This window comes from Adiantum capillus-veneris, chromosome 13 (genome assembly GCF_014529385.1).
Source record: "Adiantum capillus-veneris isolate H3 chromosome 13, ASM1452938v2, whole genome shotgun sequence".
Lineage (NCBI taxonomy): Eukaryota > Viridiplantae > Streptophyta > Polypodiopsida > Polypodiales > Pteridaceae > Adiantum > Adiantum capillus-veneris.
In genome coordinates, this window is record NC_140943.1 from 65511066 (window position 1) to 65529893 (window position 18828).

The 18828-nt window shown below is 42.6% G+C and overlaps 2 pseudogenes; both read right to left on the minus strand.

The window, feature by feature from the left end:
- Window positions 1-287: 287 nt before the first annotated feature.
- LOC147444165 (uncharacterized) lies at window positions 288-980 on the minus strand (annotated as a pseudogene).
- Window positions 981-3942: 2962 nt separating this feature from the next.
- LOC147444166 (peptidyl-prolyl cis-trans isomerase 2-like) lies at window positions 3943-7324 on the minus strand (annotated as a pseudogene).
- Between the last annotated feature and the right edge of the window lie 11504 nt (window positions 7325-18828).

The following is an 18828-nucleotide window of genomic DNA, read 5'->3' on the forward strand; positions in this document are numbered from 1 at the left end:
GGGTGTTTGCACTGGAGCATACAAACACCCACTACCTCATTGTAAGGAAATCCTAAGCCACAGGATGCACAAACGTCTTCGATGATGAGACAACTTGATCTATGATTGTCTGACAAGGGAAATGGATGAATTGTGTACACATGATTTTGCCCCAGCATTTTAAGTATTTCTTTGCAGAACTTCAGCTTGCGGACATCCTAGTCAAGAAATTATTGCACCCTATCCCTCTTTTCCTGGAAAGTTGTCGTACGCTTCTCATAGTCAGGCATCTCTGAAGCTCCTAGAAGCTATAAAACTTCCTTTACAGCTTTAATGTCAGACGGAGTCTTATGATTTCCTCCATGTTTGCAATTTCACCCACTGCCTCTGTTGCTTCCAATTGGAATTGAGAATCTGCCAGCTTCTTTTGAAATGCAGCTACACCATCTGAGAGACCTTCCTGTCTGCCTTTGCCGCCTCCAAGTCTACATTTATTCTCTGCAACTGCTCTTTCTTGTCATGAACCCTCTCACTAAATGTGCTAACCATTTTCTTTGCTGTCAATATATGGTCTTGCAAATCCACATTTGTAGTGGCCATTTTCTCTATCTCATGCTTCCCTTCAAGCTTCACAACAATGAGTAGAGGTGATGCCGCAACTTGTGTGGTCCCATTGGCCTCTCTCCAACTATCAACTTTCTGGGCATAAGTGCCTTCCTTTATGACATTGGCCACAACTTCTTCACCAAACATGGCCCAAGCGATAGGTTTTCTTTCCTAGTCTTTCTTCTTTATTGGGCTCTTCCGAGTTGTTCTACTAGCTGTGCAATTTTCTAGAACAAAAGCACGGCATAGGCAATAGAAACAATGTAATTTATGGGAGGCTCCTGGTATACCTTATGGTGATGCAATATTTATGACTCATAAAACACTTGCTTCACTCTTTTACAGTGTACCCTTGGACTTCCTCTTCGGGGCTCTTCGAACACGGTGAGCCACATGCCTTCGGGCACATTATTGTCGCTTAGTTGTCATGGGGCCTCTTCCACGAGGCTAAGGCCATATTCCTGATGGAACTCCTCCTTACTACAACAAAACTTTCCTTGGTGTGGAGATTCAATTTTTGGGGCATGCCATGAACACCTGCTTCACACACAAAATACCTCACATGCAACCCATAAACCTGCACCACAAAGTCACAGAATGAGTCAAGTACCTTTTGATGTGATACTCTTCTTTCCCATGACAGTGGAATGCACTTAATCCTAAACCTTGTCTCCCCTGTTGTTCAAGGTTCTACTGTTCTCCTCAGTGCCTAATTCTTTAGGCAGCATGCTTCTCAGCGTCCATGGTGCTTTCGTTCTTTTGAGAGCCTTCTTTTTCAAGCTTCTACAAAGTCTCTCTCTCTCTCTCTCTCTCTCTCTCTCTCTCTCTCTCTCTCTCAGCAGGTAAGTTGAGCCACGTTCCCTCTCTGCTTCATCATTAATCTCTCGGGATTTAAAGTTTATAAGGGTTACAAGTGCTAAAAAGCACAAGCATTCAAGCTTTGGTTTTAACCACAAAAAGTGGTTGACCCTTGTGGCCCCTCTTGTTGAGAGACCTTGGGGCCTTAAAATGGAAAATAGATACAAAATTTAGGTGCTTGGCCATGATACAAGTTTTTTGTTGAACTTTTAAGCTATTTTCAATGGCTTGTAGCTCCCAATCGGCTTCGAATCTGTCCGAGTTTGTCTCAGATGAATTAGTTCATTTTGTCACGTTCTTTAACCGTCGTGTGATGCAAAAAAGTCATATCTTTCTTGGATTCTCCAAAAATCAACCGGCAAGTTGGTAGTTTCTAAAAACTTGATGTAAAACAAATATTTCTTACTTTTTCCTTAATCTATGTGCTTCAATGAGTATCAAAACCATGAAATTTGAAAATACTCAAAGAATCCTACATACAAAAATTTCCCAAAATCTCACCCTAACACCTTCAAAAGTGGCTTCCAAAGAGTGCCTTGGGTCAAAATTTGAAACTAAAGGAAAACAATCAAAATGAGCTCCTAGACTGTGTACAAACTTTAAAACAGCCAAAATTTACTTCAAACAAAAGTAATTGCTACAAGTTTGAAAAAGGCCCCCCTTGGACCCCCACAATGATAGAATTCAAAGGGTTCAAGGAGAGATATGGTATCACAAGTGCATGGTAGGAATCTCACTAAGGTTTATTCCTTAGAGATCTCTTTTGCTTTATCATGTCCTCTCATGTATAATCTTTTTTCCTTTTTGCAAAACTCACAATGGTGAGTAGATTATATTGTCATATCCAAAAAATTTACAAGCTTCTGCCATGCTCGTGTGATGAGGAGCAATTCCAAAGAGCGAGCGAGGTTTTTGAGCAAATAAAAAATTGAGCAAACTAATCCAAGTAAATCTCAAGGAGACTATATACCTTGTCACCTCTAATAGCATTTTGGACTTGATTAAATATCAAAGTCTCTTACAGAATTCATTCTAAGCACACCAATATGGAAGCTATCTAGAGTGAAGTTTGAGCAAGAAGGAATACACAACTCAACATGCTAGCACAATAAAAAAAAAATTCATTGTAGAAATCTCACTTAGTTCTACAAACATGCTCCACACTATGTTGTATTTTGTTGATCAAATCTTTGTATACTAGATGATGCCTCTAGTGAGTCTAAGTGGTAGTGCATTATGGTTAGGAATGGGAGCACCACTAGAAGACACATGAAAGTTACTAGGAAGGAGAGGCAAAAGAAGGCTATCTTGGCAAACCTTTGTTAGGATGACACCATTTTCTCTCAAAAGAAGATCCCTTTCTTTTGTCACCTTAAGCATAGAAAATGAAAGCGCACATTCATGATAACACTTTTATTACCCCTGCCCCCCCCCCCCCCCCCCCCAACCCAGGTTAGGTTTGTGTCACTCAAGAATCCACCCTAGCATTTTTGTGTTTCGGGACAAAAAAAATGTTTTCATATCAAGCCTTCAAATATAAACTCCTCATGTTAGCAGTAAAGCATGGTTGTGCATTGTTTGCCTTTTACACATGTCAAAATCACTACTTTGAGAGCATCATCGTTACAAATTTATCATAATTCACCTATCCATCGCCATCAACATCTACCTCTTAAATCATTTTATCAACCTACTCATCTGTCAACTTCTCTCCTAGATTTGTCATCACATGGCAAAGCTTTGTAGCAAAAACAAACCCATTTTGGTCCTTATATATAAAAGCCTTTAATGGTTTTTTCAACTCCTCCTCATAGTCAATATCCTTCATCTTACGAGCCATCAGATTCAAGAACTTGAGAAAATCGATCATTTCATTACCATCTACATCCATTTCATTGATCATCTCTTGTAGCACTACTTCTATTGTGTTTTGTCCAAGTGAGCGCATCATAGTACCAAGCTCTTTGATGGTGATATTGCCATAGCCATGCTTGTCAAAAAGATCGTAAGCTTCTTGAACTTTGAGATCTTCTCTCCAATCAATTTCTCAGCCATTGTGACAGAGAAGGCATGCACAAAAGATGATGCAAAAAAAGATGAAAGAAAGAATGCGGAGCCGTGAGAAGAAAGATGATGTAAAATGACAAATTGTGAGACAAGGACTGCATCTTCTTCCACGCTTATGAAGGTGGGGTCCTTAACTCCTCTCTCTCTCTCTCTCTCTCTCTCTCTCTCTCTCTCCCTCCCCTTGTGTGTGTGTGTGTGTGTGTGTGTGTGTGTGTGTGTGTGTGTGTGTGTGTGCGTGCAAATCATTGTTGTAGCATTTTTAACCGCCAACAAGTACAAGAAAGAGCTCCTTGACCAAAAGGGGTGATCATAATCCAAAGTCACAATTACTTTTGTTAGACAACTCCACATTCATTTGCTTCATAGCCTTAACTAAACCTTAAGGAATTTATTTTAAAAATAGATGATCATACTATGAGCAATATGACCAATCTAAGAAAGATGGCCACAGTCAGCAACAATAACCACTTTCTTTGTTGTTTTGCCACTCAGATAGCCCACATATTCAATGTTCTTCACCACATCCATGCCCTCAAAAATACGTCCAAATAAAACATGCTTTTTGTAGAGCCACTGGGTCTGGACAGTGTAGAGGAAAGACTTTGAAGCTCCGATCGGCAAACTTAGCTCCAATATAGATGGACTCCCCACGAGTTCCATCTCCACGTGTGAAGTCTCCTCCCCCGGGGGATTCACCATGGAAAACTTACCACACCACGTAAGTCCAAGGGAGGGGGTTTTTTTTACAAGTTACATAAGCGTATAAGTTAGGGGTAGGCCCCCAATAATTTATCTCCCAAGCTTAAAATAAGGGAGGGGACTATCATATATATGGGGAGGCAGGGGTGGGGGACTGACCGGGGTTGATTACTTGTAATGATTGGTCACCGGTGTGCACTAGAACTCAGATGAGTTCTGGGAAAGTTTTTAATAAGGTCACACATCAAATTTTGCATCAAGCCAGTCATAGATAAGGGCTGATTTGGAGCAGGTCAAGGGTTGATTTACATTAGCCTTGGATGGGTCAGAATTGGAAGAGTAGCCAGAGTGCAGGCTGATTGGGCACATAGTTTGAAAGTCAAACTAAGATACATTGAGGGTACATCTAGTTATCAATAGAAGTGGCTCCTTAGTATGTTGCCAATCACTATGCTATGCACTCTTTGACTAGTTTTACTTAGTTAGATCACGTGAGACCTAAATTTTATGCGTAAGATAGGGGTATGATAGTTTTCTTCATTGATTGTCGTATAAGCGTAAAAAGGGGGGCCATATTCCCTAATATGAGTCATATATAGGGGTTTTATCAAAGTTGTCGGCTCGCAGGTGGCATCCCGTTTTGTATATATAGTGAATCCCCCGGGTCTCCTCCTTGGCACATGAAGTTTGGAATCACCTTGTGTCGAAAAGAAGAGCCCTTGAAGTGCAAAGGCTTGTAAGACTTACCTAAACCTTATATTCAGTACACAAAGCCCTAACGTTCTCTACAGTTCTGGGAGTAGTGTCAGCATAAAGCTCCATTAGTACTAGAATGGTAACATGACACTTTTATGTCCTTGGACACTTTTGTGTCCTGTTAAGTGACCATTTTGCTTGAATTATTTGAAGAGTATGAAAATGAATTTCTAGGTGCTATATATCCACAAAGTTGCCTTATGAGCTGAAAAAAACTTAGCATTTTTTTTTTGAGTATCGATCTCACCATTAACCTTACTCTTGCACAACATTTTTGAACATAAACTATGTGAAAAAACGGGTCCTGTTTTTGGTATTTTTTCAATTTTTGGCAACTATACCACTCTAAACTTCATGTTTGTGAGGTTTAGATGGCTAGAGGTTAGGACTTCATAGTTCTCAACATGTTTTGATGCTTGTAGAGAGAGCTAAGTGTTAAAATTGAAAGTTATAACCAATTTACAAGAATTGCATAATCCTGTTTTTTGGCCAAAATTAGCACTTTTATGATTTTTTGGTGGCTTTCTTGATATCCAAATTCAATTTTGATTGTGTAAGTGTAATATATAACATAAAGCTAATCTTTCTTGAGTTTTGGGGGACCTAATATGCAGTATAGCATAGTATATGATGATGGTTGAGTTTTTTGATTGCTGAAGAATACGATACATTTTAGAGTAGCAAGTATAACTTTCTCAATATTGCTAGTTTCTTAGGTCAATTGTGTGTATTTTGTAGGTAGTGACCATATCTAATCATGGACTACAAACTTGTTTAGATATTGAGTAGTTTCTATGGGTTTCTAGAGGTCATAATGCTAAACCTAGTTTTTTCATGTTTGCTATATTTAGCACTTTATCATTGCCCCCAAGGTTCCAATTGTAAGAGATCCATTATCCTTTTGACATGCTCCATGGCTCCTTTTGAATCCAGAGGCCCAAAGGGAACTAAGAAAACATGTATATAGTATCTGTATTGAGCGTGACTATAGAAACTTTGATGATAGGTCCGCAGAATGGCAAAAATGCAACTTTTTTGTACCTATTTTTTTGCCCAAAAAAAAATTAGTGAGGTAAAAGCAACCATATGTTTTGGTCACCAACCCATTGAAGTTAACGGGGCTTTATCTCATGTCCTACAAAAATCTCTACTCTTATTTATATGCAATCAACCGTAAGAAATTGCTGTTTTGAGCAAAATGCATTGGTCCATCAACTTTGGAGGCTTGTAGTGACCAAGGGATGAGAAAAATTACAAGTTTCTCATTTTTTCCATATGTAGTAGTTATTGAACTATAAGCTCATGAAAGGATTTTTCAAAATGAGTGGATCTACTATGGTTTTGGAAATTTTTCCCAAAACCCTGAAAGGACACTTTTATGTCCTGTTAGGTTACCATTCTAGTGTTAGGATGAGTCCTGCTTGCTTGTCGCCAATATTGATGTCAAAGAACTCCCTTGAGTTCGTTGAAAGACTTGGCGATGAAGGAGCTCAAAATTAGATCGATCGCAGAAACGAAACAAGAAAACACTAGATGCTCAACTCTCTCTCTCTCTCTCTCTCTCTCTCTCTCTCTCTCTCGACTCAACTTTAAGGCATGTTCGTGTCCTAAAGAGGTCCAAAAAGCTCTTGAAAAGAGTCCGCGCTCGGGCCGCAACAAAACAAGACAACACTAGATGCTCAAACTCTCTCTCTCTCTCTCTCTCTCTCTCTCTTTTTCGTGACTCAACTTTAAGGCATGTTCGCGTCCTAAAGAGGTCCAAAGTGGTCCCAAAAACAGTCCACGCCGCCGCGGACTCTTTTGAGGAGTTTTGAAACGATTAAATCATGGAAAATCTGTTCTGATGCAGGTTGTTGCCTGAGTTGCAAGCCACTGGCTATATATAGCATGTCGCCTCTTCCCGATCCCGGCACACACTCTGCAATGTGGTTGTGGGGCATGGACGTTGAAGCTTAAGCTTGCATTCCCAGCAGGAGAAACCCTCCATAGTGTCTCTCGACATCTAAGCGTCGTACATTGCGGCTTCGATGCTTCATGCTGCTGCACGTGCAATTTTCCTAGCTTTATTGCCTCGAGATCACCTATAGGTAGCATGGCGAAGGCATGTTCCTGTCTCTCTCTTTCATAAATAACCGAGACTCCCTCCGCAGGTGGCTCCATACTTCTTAAAAGCCTCACTAAGGACAAAATCAGCTGCTCCCTCCATTGCCCACCTCGCATGGACAGCTTTATATTTACTAGTCAAAGTCTGCAGGTTTCTTGCTAACCCGAATTGATCAAATCCATAGTCTCCAGGTACTTCTCTAGTGAGATAGACAGGAACGTCAGATCCTTGTAACAAAACCTCAGGAAGGTACATTCTCCGGGATGGATCGTACAACTTCACAAGCTCATTCGCGGGGGCGGATTTGGTGGCCTTGGGGGAAGTGGAGGATCATCATTGGCGAGGGGTCGGGAGGAGACGGGGTAAGAGGAAGACGGGGTGGAGGAGCAATCGCCTATCCCAAGAGCTCGGCCCTGGCTGCCAGCAGGGAAGTATGAAGCAATGAGTATGTGTCCTCGATTTCAAAAAATGATACATAAATGAGAATCTTATGACGATTTCAAAAAATGATGCATAAATCAGAATCTTATGACGATGCTGCTGCGAAGGTAAGATGCATGACGAGCGAGTAGAGGCAGGGAGGGTGGAGCCAGCCTGGGTGGCCTCAACCTCAGTGACGAATCAGCAAAAGGGGGGGCATCAAACAGGATACGAAGCCGAATGTTGAGGCGGAGAGGTCGCTGCATTTGTTTTTTAGTTTGGTGAATCGACTGCACTTACAGCTCGATATCTTGGTGCATGCGGTTAGGCCTGAGGATTTTGAATTTCTACACGCTGAGGGGCCCGTGTTCAATTCCTCTCCAGTCCTACTAGTATGACCCATATTGGTAGAGTAAGACATGCAAAAAATAGATTTTAATGTTAAGGTGATACAGAGGTAAATTATACTTTGCAGCTATAGTGACTAAAAGTTTAAATGCAGTTAGGTCTTTTATGAAGATAAGGCCTTAGGTAAATTATACTTTGCAGCTATAGTGACTAAAAGTTTAAATGCAGTTAGGTCTTTTATGAAGATAAGGCCTTGATAAACGGGGAGCATGAGATCCACAAGAATCTACGGTGAAATGAATATAATAATGAAGCCTACCAGTATGACCCATATTGGTAGAGTAAGCCGTGCAAAAAAACGATTTTAAATATGTTAAGGTGATGCAGAGGTAAATTATACTTTGCAGCTATAGCGACTAAAAATCTAAATGCAATTAGGCCAAGAACAGGGGAGTATGTGTCAAAATAATCTACACCATATCTCTATGTGCAGCCGCGAGCGACAAGTCGGGCTTTGTAATGCTCAATTGTGCCATCGGGGAAGTACTTTTTCTTCAAGAGCCACTTGCATGTGACTATATTGTGATGCTCCGACGGTGGAACGAGATCCCAAGTATGGGCTTCTTTGAGTGCATGAAGCTCAGCTTGAATTGCTTCATGCACATAAACCTCCCTCACTGGATGAGAGGGCATCGACGATCAAGATTGGCAGAACATCTTCTACTGGAGTGGGTGGGGTGGTCGAATGAAGTTCTTCTTGGAGAAGAACGAAGGAGCTTGTAGCAGCGTAAATATCTGCTAATGACCGCGTGCAAATGTGATTGCTAGAAGGTGCCTGGTCAAGATGTTGTGGAGATGGCGATGAGTCCAATGAGGTGCAGGTGGTAGGAGAGGTCGTCGAGGTTGATGTAAGCGATTTGACCTCGTCGATCCCAGACGAAATAGGCTGATTCGAGGTGGTGGCATGAGAATCATCCACTGGCGAGGATACTAACGGTGAGGCTGGAGGTGATGATACGGAGCGAGAAGGCTCACGAGGAGGGCTGCCATCAACAAGGGAGCAGGAAGGGGCATTCAGCTCTTGCGGGCAGTTTGGTAGGTCCGAACCATTGTGGACAAGGCTGGATTGCGCAAGGCGGGAGGTCGATGGTGGGAAATGCTGCCAAGAGCGGGGTTATTGGAGATAACTGGGTGGCGAGCTAGGAAAACAGCAGAAGATGGCGCAGCAGGGACGGGAGGCCGTGTGAGGGTGCAAGGAGGTTGATAAGTGCCCAAGGGGCGCGGATGGTGGAGGAGGGCGCACTGTGGATAGTTGGGGTTGGAGGTTGCAGCAGGTGTAAAAGTAACTTATGATTATAATAAGTGTGGACTTCCTTTCCACCTACCTCTATTCCCTAATTCCCACATGGACCCCTTTTACCTATGCAAGCCTCAACATGTGTCTATTCCCACCTACCTATAATTCCTATGTGATGGATAATCCTCACTCCCTCAACTTGTATATAAATCCCATTAACTGCCCTCATTTGTAACAAGGTCTTCATTCTCCATTCAAGTGCAATCTATTGTCATTGCTCTATTTTTATCTTGCACTCTCTTATGTCTTGACATTAGCATATTAATTAATAGTGATATTAATCACATTTAAGTTAATCTCTAAGTTCTCACATGATATCAGAGCACTAGAACTTAAGATTAGTTTTTCTAATTAGCACTAAGAGTCTTCTATCTCTCTAGCCCACACTCGCAGCCTCACTCTCCATTCTTTTCAAGGAATCCGGAACCTCGAAAGATGGCCGAATTAGCTTCTTCATCTTTCGCATCCACCTACAAGCCCCGCTACATTATCGACAAGCTTAACGGCACTAACTACCAAGTGTGGAAGATTCAGATGGAACTCTACCTCACGTAGCTGCAACTTTGGGACGTCACGTCAGGGGTCGAAGAGCAACCTGACCACCCCAAAGACCCCGAAGACAAAGATTCAACATACTTCATCGACACCTATAATCCTTGGCATAGTAGAAACAATAGTGCCAAGATGGAGCTCATTCTCCATCTTGCCAAAATCGGCAAATCCAAATGGTGAAAAAGCTAACTACTGCTAGCGCCATTTGGAAGTTCTTCGAGAAGAACTATGAGCACACTGACCTCGTCTACCAAGTTTCCCTGATCAAGAAATTGGTAAACACTACCATGCAAGAGGGTCAGTCATCCTCCAAGTTTTTGGAGACGTGGCAAATACTTCTAGATGAAGTACTTATCTCAGGGCTTGCCATCCCTGAAGAGCTTCAAAGTATGCTCTTATTGGCTTCTCTACCTGCATCATGGAGAGCCTTTATCACTACACAAGCCACTACGGCTAACTTGCAGCTACAAAATCTTGTAGCCAAGATCCATTAGGAGGAAACGCTTTGCGACCACACTAGCAGCTCGCAGAAGTCCACAGCACTTGTCACTATGACAAGAAACTCACTCCCTTACAACGGCAAGAAACCTCAACATTCGGGCCCTCCTCGACAACACAATAATTATGGAAGAAAGTTGCAATTTCAAAGCCACCACAATCACCAAAATTCAAAGCAATGCGCCAACTGTCATCGCTTTGGACACCTCACAAAGGACTGTCGGCAACCACGCAATCAAGGTAATCGTCCTATCTCTCACCCTAACCTATATCCTTCTTACCCTCAAGGGGAGACACGCCATGGCCAACCATCTCCTTTTATTTATGGTCAAGCTCATTATGCTGACATATCTACTTATGATAGCCCATCTTATCCTTTGCAACTATATGCCACCGCTATAGCCACTTCATATCCCAATATCTGGCTACTTGATACGGGCGCCACCCATCATATGACATATCACCTACACTGGCTATCCAATATCACTTATCTAGAACACCCTCTAGAAGTATGCCTTGATGATAACAACATCCAGCTCTCCAAAGCCTATGGAGATGTTGTCATTAACCTACCTAATGGCCTACACACCACTATTTCTCACGTATATTATGTCCCTGGTCTCAAGAAAAATCTCATCTCTGTCAGCGAGCTAACCGACAATGGCATCATCATCAAATTCATGCGAGAAGTTTACCACATTTCGGCACTAAACAAAGATGGTCAGTATGTCACACTTTTGGTCCCCAAAACTGGGCGTCTTTATCCATTGGGTGACTCATCACGTGCACATGCATCTGCATCATCCATAAAAACACAAGAAAACACACTCAAATGGCATTATAGACTAGGACATATTTCTCAACATGTTTTGCACCAACTCACTCATCGCCAACTTGCACTAGGTCTTCCCAAGCACCTCACTCACATCACACTTTGTGAGGGCTGCATTCTTGCTAAAGCACATCATGTCCCATTCCCCACTTCATCATCACGAGCCACTGCACCTCTCGACCTCATCCACTCTGATGTTTGTGGCCCATTTCCCGTCAACTCCCTTACTGGCAATAAGTATATGCTTACTTTTATAGATGATTTCTCAAAATACACAACTACTTACTACATGGCCGAGAAATCCTCAACCTTCTCTCATTTTTGCACATTCAAGGCATTAGTTGAAACTAAACATGGCTGCCATATTAAAACTCTCCGCACAGATCATGGCGGGGAATACACTTCTCATGCATTTAAAGATCTATGTATTTCTGTTGGTATTCGACATGAATTCTCCATCACCGACCACCCACAACAAAACGGACGTGCCGAGCACAAGAATTGCACACTATTCGAAGCTGCTCATGCCATGCTTCTTCAAGCTAGCCTCACAGACACCTATTGGGAAGAAGCTACCGCCACTGCGTGCTACATTCAAAACCACATTCCATCCACCCGCAATCCTACTACTACACCCTATACCCTCTGGCACGGTCACCCACCTCATCTTGGCCACCTTCGCATCTTTGGAAGCATTGCATACCCACTTGTGACGCAACCTTTATCAAAAATCTCACCACGTGCTCAACGCACAACTTTTGTCGGCTATGGTGATCGCTTTGGCATCAAGGCATACCGCCTCTATATCCCAGACCATCACAAGTTTATCTTTGCCCGCACTGTCGTCTTTGATGAAGAATTCATCATCTCAGGCAAATCTTCTCCACTATTGCACCCTACATTCTCATCACCAATCCACTCTTCTCATCAATCTTTGTTGACGGCCTCACCCACACACACCCATGCAAATTTTCCACCCTTCTAGGCACAATCTTGAGCCTCCCTTCACCATCCAAAGGCCTTTCCTCATCGCCCATCCACCTCCTCGTGTCTCGCATTCTCATGCACAGCCAATCGGCAACACTCCTGCACCACCTCTTGTACCCATCTCCTCACAATTGACACCATCACCAACACCGTCCATCCCGACTACCGCTACTTCCATCACACCGCAGACACTCGGTGCTCCACCTCGTGCGCTCCCATCACCTTCACTACCGGTCTCACCTTTTTTCCGCAACTCCCACGAAACCTTGCCAGTTACTCCCATCCCAGCAGATGTCGATGAAGTCGAGCCTGATAGCTCTACTTCTGCCACCTTGCCATCGCAACACACTTCGGCTATACACTTGGACCAAGACGCCTCTAGTTCGCATGGCCGCACCCGCTCTCTTCGCGAGATCTATGAAGCCACCAATTTCTCTGCTGTCCTCAGTGATGAAATGATCCTTGAACATCCACCAGAGCCTCTTGAAGATGCCCTTTCCCTCTCTGTTCTCGATGCCCTTGCTTCTAGCGAGAGCAAGGAGTGGCATGCCGCCATATTGGATGAACTCCAAGCCCTCGAAGAAGCTAACACTTGGAAGCTTGTGCCACCTCCTAAGAATCATAACATTGTCTCTTGCAAATGGCTATTAAAGAAAAAATACCACCCCAACGGCTCGGTTGATCGCTACAAGGCACGCCTTGTCGCTCGCGACTTCAATCTACAATAAGACTACAATATCTACATGTGGCAAATCTCTAAAGGCATGGCTATCTTAGGCGCATCGGATGACATTCCTCTTCTTGGCACATCGGAGTACATGCTTCTGCAAGCGATTGACTGCATCTCTCATGCTTCATCTCGTAATTTGAGTTTGATCCCTACCAGATGAACTTCTCATTGAGGGGGGATAGCATGTATCTACGACATGGCTACTTCGCAAAGCTCTTTTGTTCATCAATCTCAATGTTACAACGAGAAGTCCACCCTTAAGGGGGGATGTAAAAGTAACTTATGATTATAATAAGTGTGGACTTCCTTTCCACCTACCTCTATTCCCTAATTCCCACATGGACCCCTTTTACCTATGCAAGCCTCAACATGTGTCTATTCCCACCTACCTATAATTCCCATGTGATGGATAATCCTCACTCCCTCAACTTGTATATAAATCCCATTAACTGCCCTCATTTGTAACAAGGTCTTCATTCTCCATTCAAGTGCAATCTATTGTCATTGATCTATTTTTATCTTGCACTCTCTTATGTCTTGACATTAGCATATTAATTAATAGTGATATTAATCACATTTAAGTTAATCTCTAAGTTCTCACAGCAGGGCCTGGCGAGGCTGCAGCAAATGGCATAGGCTGCAAGGGATGGGCGCAAGGGGAGCTGCGTGGAGTATGCGCTCCGACTAGGTGAGGAGGGAAGGAGGAGGGCTGCACAGAGCTGCATAGAGGCTGGACGTATGGATCACGGGAGCAGCTTGACTGCGTGGAGAAATAACGCCAACAGATAGCAGAGCATGGCTTGGAGGAGGCGGTGAGACATTCACAAGTGAAGCATGGCGCATGGGAGAGAGTGAGGGTATAGGGGAAGTGGGCCCTAGATGGCGGCATGCAGCATGATTGGCAAATGAGGAGGGTGGTGGGGATATAAGAGGAGGGTCATGCGGAGGCTCTCAAGGAGGTGGGTCATGAGCAAGATAGTGGACAGGATAGCGCAGTGAAGAAGATGAAGCGGCATTAGGTGGATGAGAATGAGTACTAGAGGGAGGAATTGCCATGGAGGATAAAATATTCATAAAAAATTATGGTGCACGCATGAAGAAATTTGTGGAGCTGGGGTTGATGGAGGCGATATGCTTTGACTCCAAGACGATCTCTGTAGACGACGAAGATGGTTCCGGTGGCTCTCGGTGATAACTTGGAGATGGGATTTATTTGGAGAGGATAAGCTAAGCTACCAAAAATCCAGAGATGACAGAGGTTTGGCGGGTAGCCATACCATAGAGCGTATGGAGTCGTGCTAGGGTTCCGAGAGGATGGATTTAGATTCTAAATGTAGCACGCAGTGGCCGTAGCTTCTTCCTAGTAACTGTCTGCTAAACTGGCTTGGATGAGCATGGCACGAGCAACTTAAAAAATGGTGTGATTCTTGTGCTCGGCCCAACCATTTTGTTGAGGGTGATCAGGGATAGTGAATTGATGACAAATACCCGCCGTGTGGCAGATATCCGGGAGCTGATGGGACATTAGGCAAAATTTGGACTCACAAAGGGGCCCTTTAAGGAGTTTGACTTTACCTCTCTCTACCAAAACGGGCGCATGGATAAATGTTTGCAAACAAACTCCAAAGTTGGCGGAGGTTTGACAGTTAGAATGTCCTCTTCAAGCTCTATTTACTAATATATAGCACGCCATGAGATTCCTCATATTTTAGAAGATTCGTTTTTTGATTCACCTATGATGTGACAACTCTGTTGGAATCTAAGTGAATCAAAAAAAGAATCTTCTAAAATATGAGGAATCTCATGGCGTGCCATATATTAGTAGATAGATCTTAAAGAGGAAATTCTAAATGTCAAACCTCCGCCAACTTTGGAGTTTGTTTGCAAAATCTTATCCATGCGCCCGTTTTGGTAGAGAGAGGTAAAGTCAAACTCCTTAAAGGGCCCCTTTGTGAGTCCAAATTTTGCCTAATGGGTGTATTCCCCGCCACTGTCGGTGCGGAGTACCTTGATTTTCTTGATCATGCTGGTTTTCAACCAGTGCTTTGAAGTGGCTAAAATGTGTGATAGTTAAAGCTTTATCAGGCATGTAATAGATAGCTATGAACTTGGAGTAGTCATCAATAAAAGTGAGCATATAAATGTTGCCAGTGAGTAATTTGAAAGGCAAGGGACCACAGACATCAAAATAAATGAGATCAAGCGGTGCGGAAGCGCGTGATTAAGAGGTAGGAAAAGGTGCATGATGTGATTTGGCGCAAATGCATCCTTCAAGACGGTAATGGAAGTGAGGTGCTTAGGCAAACCAAGGACAAGCTGGCCGTATGTGAGCTGATGTAAAACATGTTGAGAAATGTGTCCTAGTCTATAGTGCCATTTTAGGGTGGTGTCGTGTGGGGATGATGGTGCAGAAGATGCAAGATCATGTGCAAGAGATGAATCACCTAGAGGGTAGAGTCCCCCAACCTGGGGTACCTGAAGATTGATAGGCTGGCCATTCATATCTCGCGCCAATATGTTGCAACCATTTTTTGTGAATTGGATGATAATACTTGAAGAGGTTAGCTTGCAAATAGAAATAATATTTTTCTTTAGGCTAGGTACATAATAAACTTTAGATATAGTAGTGTGTAAGCCATTGGGTAGATTAATTCTGGCATCACCATAGGCTGTAGCGAGTTGGAGGCTATTATCCCAGAGACACACTTCTAGAGGAGTATGGAGATATGTTAAATTTGAAAGCCAATGAAATTGATAGGTCATATGGTGGGTGGCACCAGTGTTAAGTAGCCAGAGATCAGGGGATGAAGTATGGATAGTAGCGGCATATAATTGCATCGGGTAAGAAGGGTTGTTATCATATGTAGAGATATCGGCATAATCAGCTTGGCTATGAGAAGAAGGTGAGGACAGAAGGGGTCTAGCCCCCCCTTGAGGGTATGATGGATAAAAATGAGAATATGCAGGAGGAGGACAAAAATTACCTTGATTATGGGATTACCGACAATCCTTAGCAATATGACCAAATCGATGGTGCATTGCTTGGGGTTGGGATGATGCTTCTTTCCATGGTTCTGGTGCTGATGAGGAGGGCCAGAGTGCACTACAAGAGGCTATTCATATTAGCGACGCTCACACAGCGACGCTCAAAAAAAATTTTCCCGGCGTCGCTATGAGCGTCGCCGAATTCACCAAACCGCATTGCACAAGCAGAAGGACTTAGAACACCGAATCAGACCAATTCATGTCTTTGAAGCACTAAAACTCAATTCATTGATGTTGCAGGAACATATACAATATTGGTTTTGAGATTTTGAACTCACACTCTCTCACTTGTAAATTTGTAGCTTGAAAGCTTCTCTCACACCAAGGGTGAAACTCACTAAGTGGTTGCTACACCTAGGTCTCTTCTCACGCATAGAGTGTTGGGGTGCTATGTCAGACATTGAAGATGATCTACAAGAAAGAGAGGGTCTATTTATAGGTTGGAGACCTCTCATTAAGATTAGTAAAAATGTTAAGTATGGAGCCTGATTCACCCCTTGTAACTTTTAGTCTCAAAACACAAATATTGACTCATTATATCACAACCAAACATGGGAGTTGGTTGAGTTGGTAAGTGAACACTACAGAACAAATGGGTGTACAAGCTAAAGGAAGAAGAAGGTGGGAAGAAAAGGTATAAGTCTAGGCTTGTGGTAAAAGGGTTTTCTCAAAAGAAAGGTATTGATTTCAATGAATTATTTTCTCATGTTGTAAAAATTTCTTTCGTGTTAAAGATAATCTTTTTATGATTGTCTTTTCTACAAATTAATTTGAAATGTTTACTTTTCTAGTCTTGTAAAGCTTGTATATTCATTAGCCATGGTCTTCCTCGGATAAATGGATAGCCATTTTCCTTGTAGACATAACATAGAAATCAACCGCCTTCTTAATTCCAAAGGTCTCCACCAAAACATTTTACAAATCCTAAGTACCTATTCTTGCTATTTTTTGTCATTTTTACTTTGATTTTCAAGTGTCTCATGGATGTGCATGCCTAGTTATTGCATAAGTCCTTCTGTCATGATGCAAATTTGTGCACCTCCATCCACTAGACCTTTTCTAAGTAGCTTTTCTTTGATGTAACAATTTCGCACATGCGTAATGTCCTCGTTCATTTCACCTTGTGCAATCTTCACAACGTGCACAATTTCTTTCATCCTTATCCTAGAGCTAACTACCTTTGTTAACTCCCTCCTAACTTGTGGACACAATGTGAAATGGAAGCCATGAGATATCAAGACCCTTACCTCTCATGTCTTCCACTAGAGGTTGTATGGAGCCATACCATGTCCAAGAGGGAAGTCTTGGAGGTTGATACTGAAGGAGTACAAGCGGAAGTGCGACGCGAGAGAGAGTGCGAGAAGAAGAGCACGCCGATATGGTGAACTCGCTCTACTGTAATGTGTAGAGCATAGTGAGTTATTATTAGGTTTTTACAAAAGAATATGTGTACATACTTGGCGGCCCGCCCACTTACCTGGGCGACCACATTGGGCTTTATACCCCAACAACCTCCCACTTAAAGTCCAATGTGGTACTTTAAGTGTGAGAGAAGCTACTATACAAGCTAATATACAAGAGATGTAGAGAAGTGATGTACTACCCTACACCTAACTGCTTGCGAAAATGCGCAAAGCTCTCTGAGGGAAGTCCTTTTGTAAGTAGATCAGCAGGATTTTCTGTGGTGTGAACTGTGACAAGCTGAAGTTGATTATCCTCGAGCGTTTCCCTGATGAAATGATACGTCACATCCACATGCTTTGTCTTTGAGTGATAAACTGGATTGCGAGCCAATTGTATAGCACTTTGACTATCACAATATAACACAGGCATCTCTTCTTTGATTCCCAAATCTGTTACTAGTCGATTAAGCCAAATTGATTCTTTGCATTCCTCTGATGTTGCAACATATTCAGCCTCTATAGTAGACTGAGCAACACAATCTTGTAATCTAGAACACCATGATACTGCTCTACCAGCCAATGTAAAGACATACCTTGACGTAGACCTTCGGTTGTCTAAGTCACCTACATAATCTGAGTCTGTAAAACCCTTTACACTTAGCTCCTGACTCCCATAGCATATACGCATACTCTTTGTAGCTTTCAGGTATCTCAATATTCCTTTCACTACCTCCCAATTTTTCTTGCCTGGGTTTGACATGTATCGACTTACTACTCCCACTACAAATGCAATGTCTGGGCGAGTAGCAATCATTGCATACATCAAACTACCCACTGTAGATGCATATGGAATCTTATCCATTTCAGCCTGTTCTTCCTCAGACACATGACAATCTTGTTTGCTAAGTTTCACATATGGTGGCAATGGAACACTCAATGCCTTTCCCTTTTCCATATTGAAACGTTGCAAAACCTTGTCAATATACTCTGGTTGAGATAACCAAATCAACTTCTTTGATCTATCTCTCTCAATGCGCATAGCAAGTATATGACTTGCCTCACCCATGTCTTTCATGTCAAATGATTTTGCCATCTTTGACTTCAAAGCTGAAATTTCTTCCAAGTGCTTGCCAGCAATCAACATGTCATCCACATACAAAATAAGGATCATCCAACTGCCATCCTTAGCCTTCTTTGTATATAGACAGTGATCGAACTCACTACGTTTGTAGCCTTGAGAAAGCATAAACTTGTGGAACTTATGGTACCATGCCCTCGGTGATTTTTTAAAGCCATAAAGACTCTTTAACAACTGGCATACCAAATCTTCCTTGCCTTTCTCAACAAACCCTTCTGGCTGCTCCATGTAAATTTCCACATCTAAATCACCATGCAAGAACGCTGTCTTGACATCCATTTGGTGCAACACCAAATCTAATATGGCAACCAATGCAAGAAAGCATATCAATGTAGTCATCTTGACCACCGGAGAGAAGACTTCATCAAAGTCAATGCCTTGTTCTTGCTTAAAGCCCTTGGCAACAAGCCTTGCTTTGTACTTTGGCTGACTATCATGAGCGGTGATCT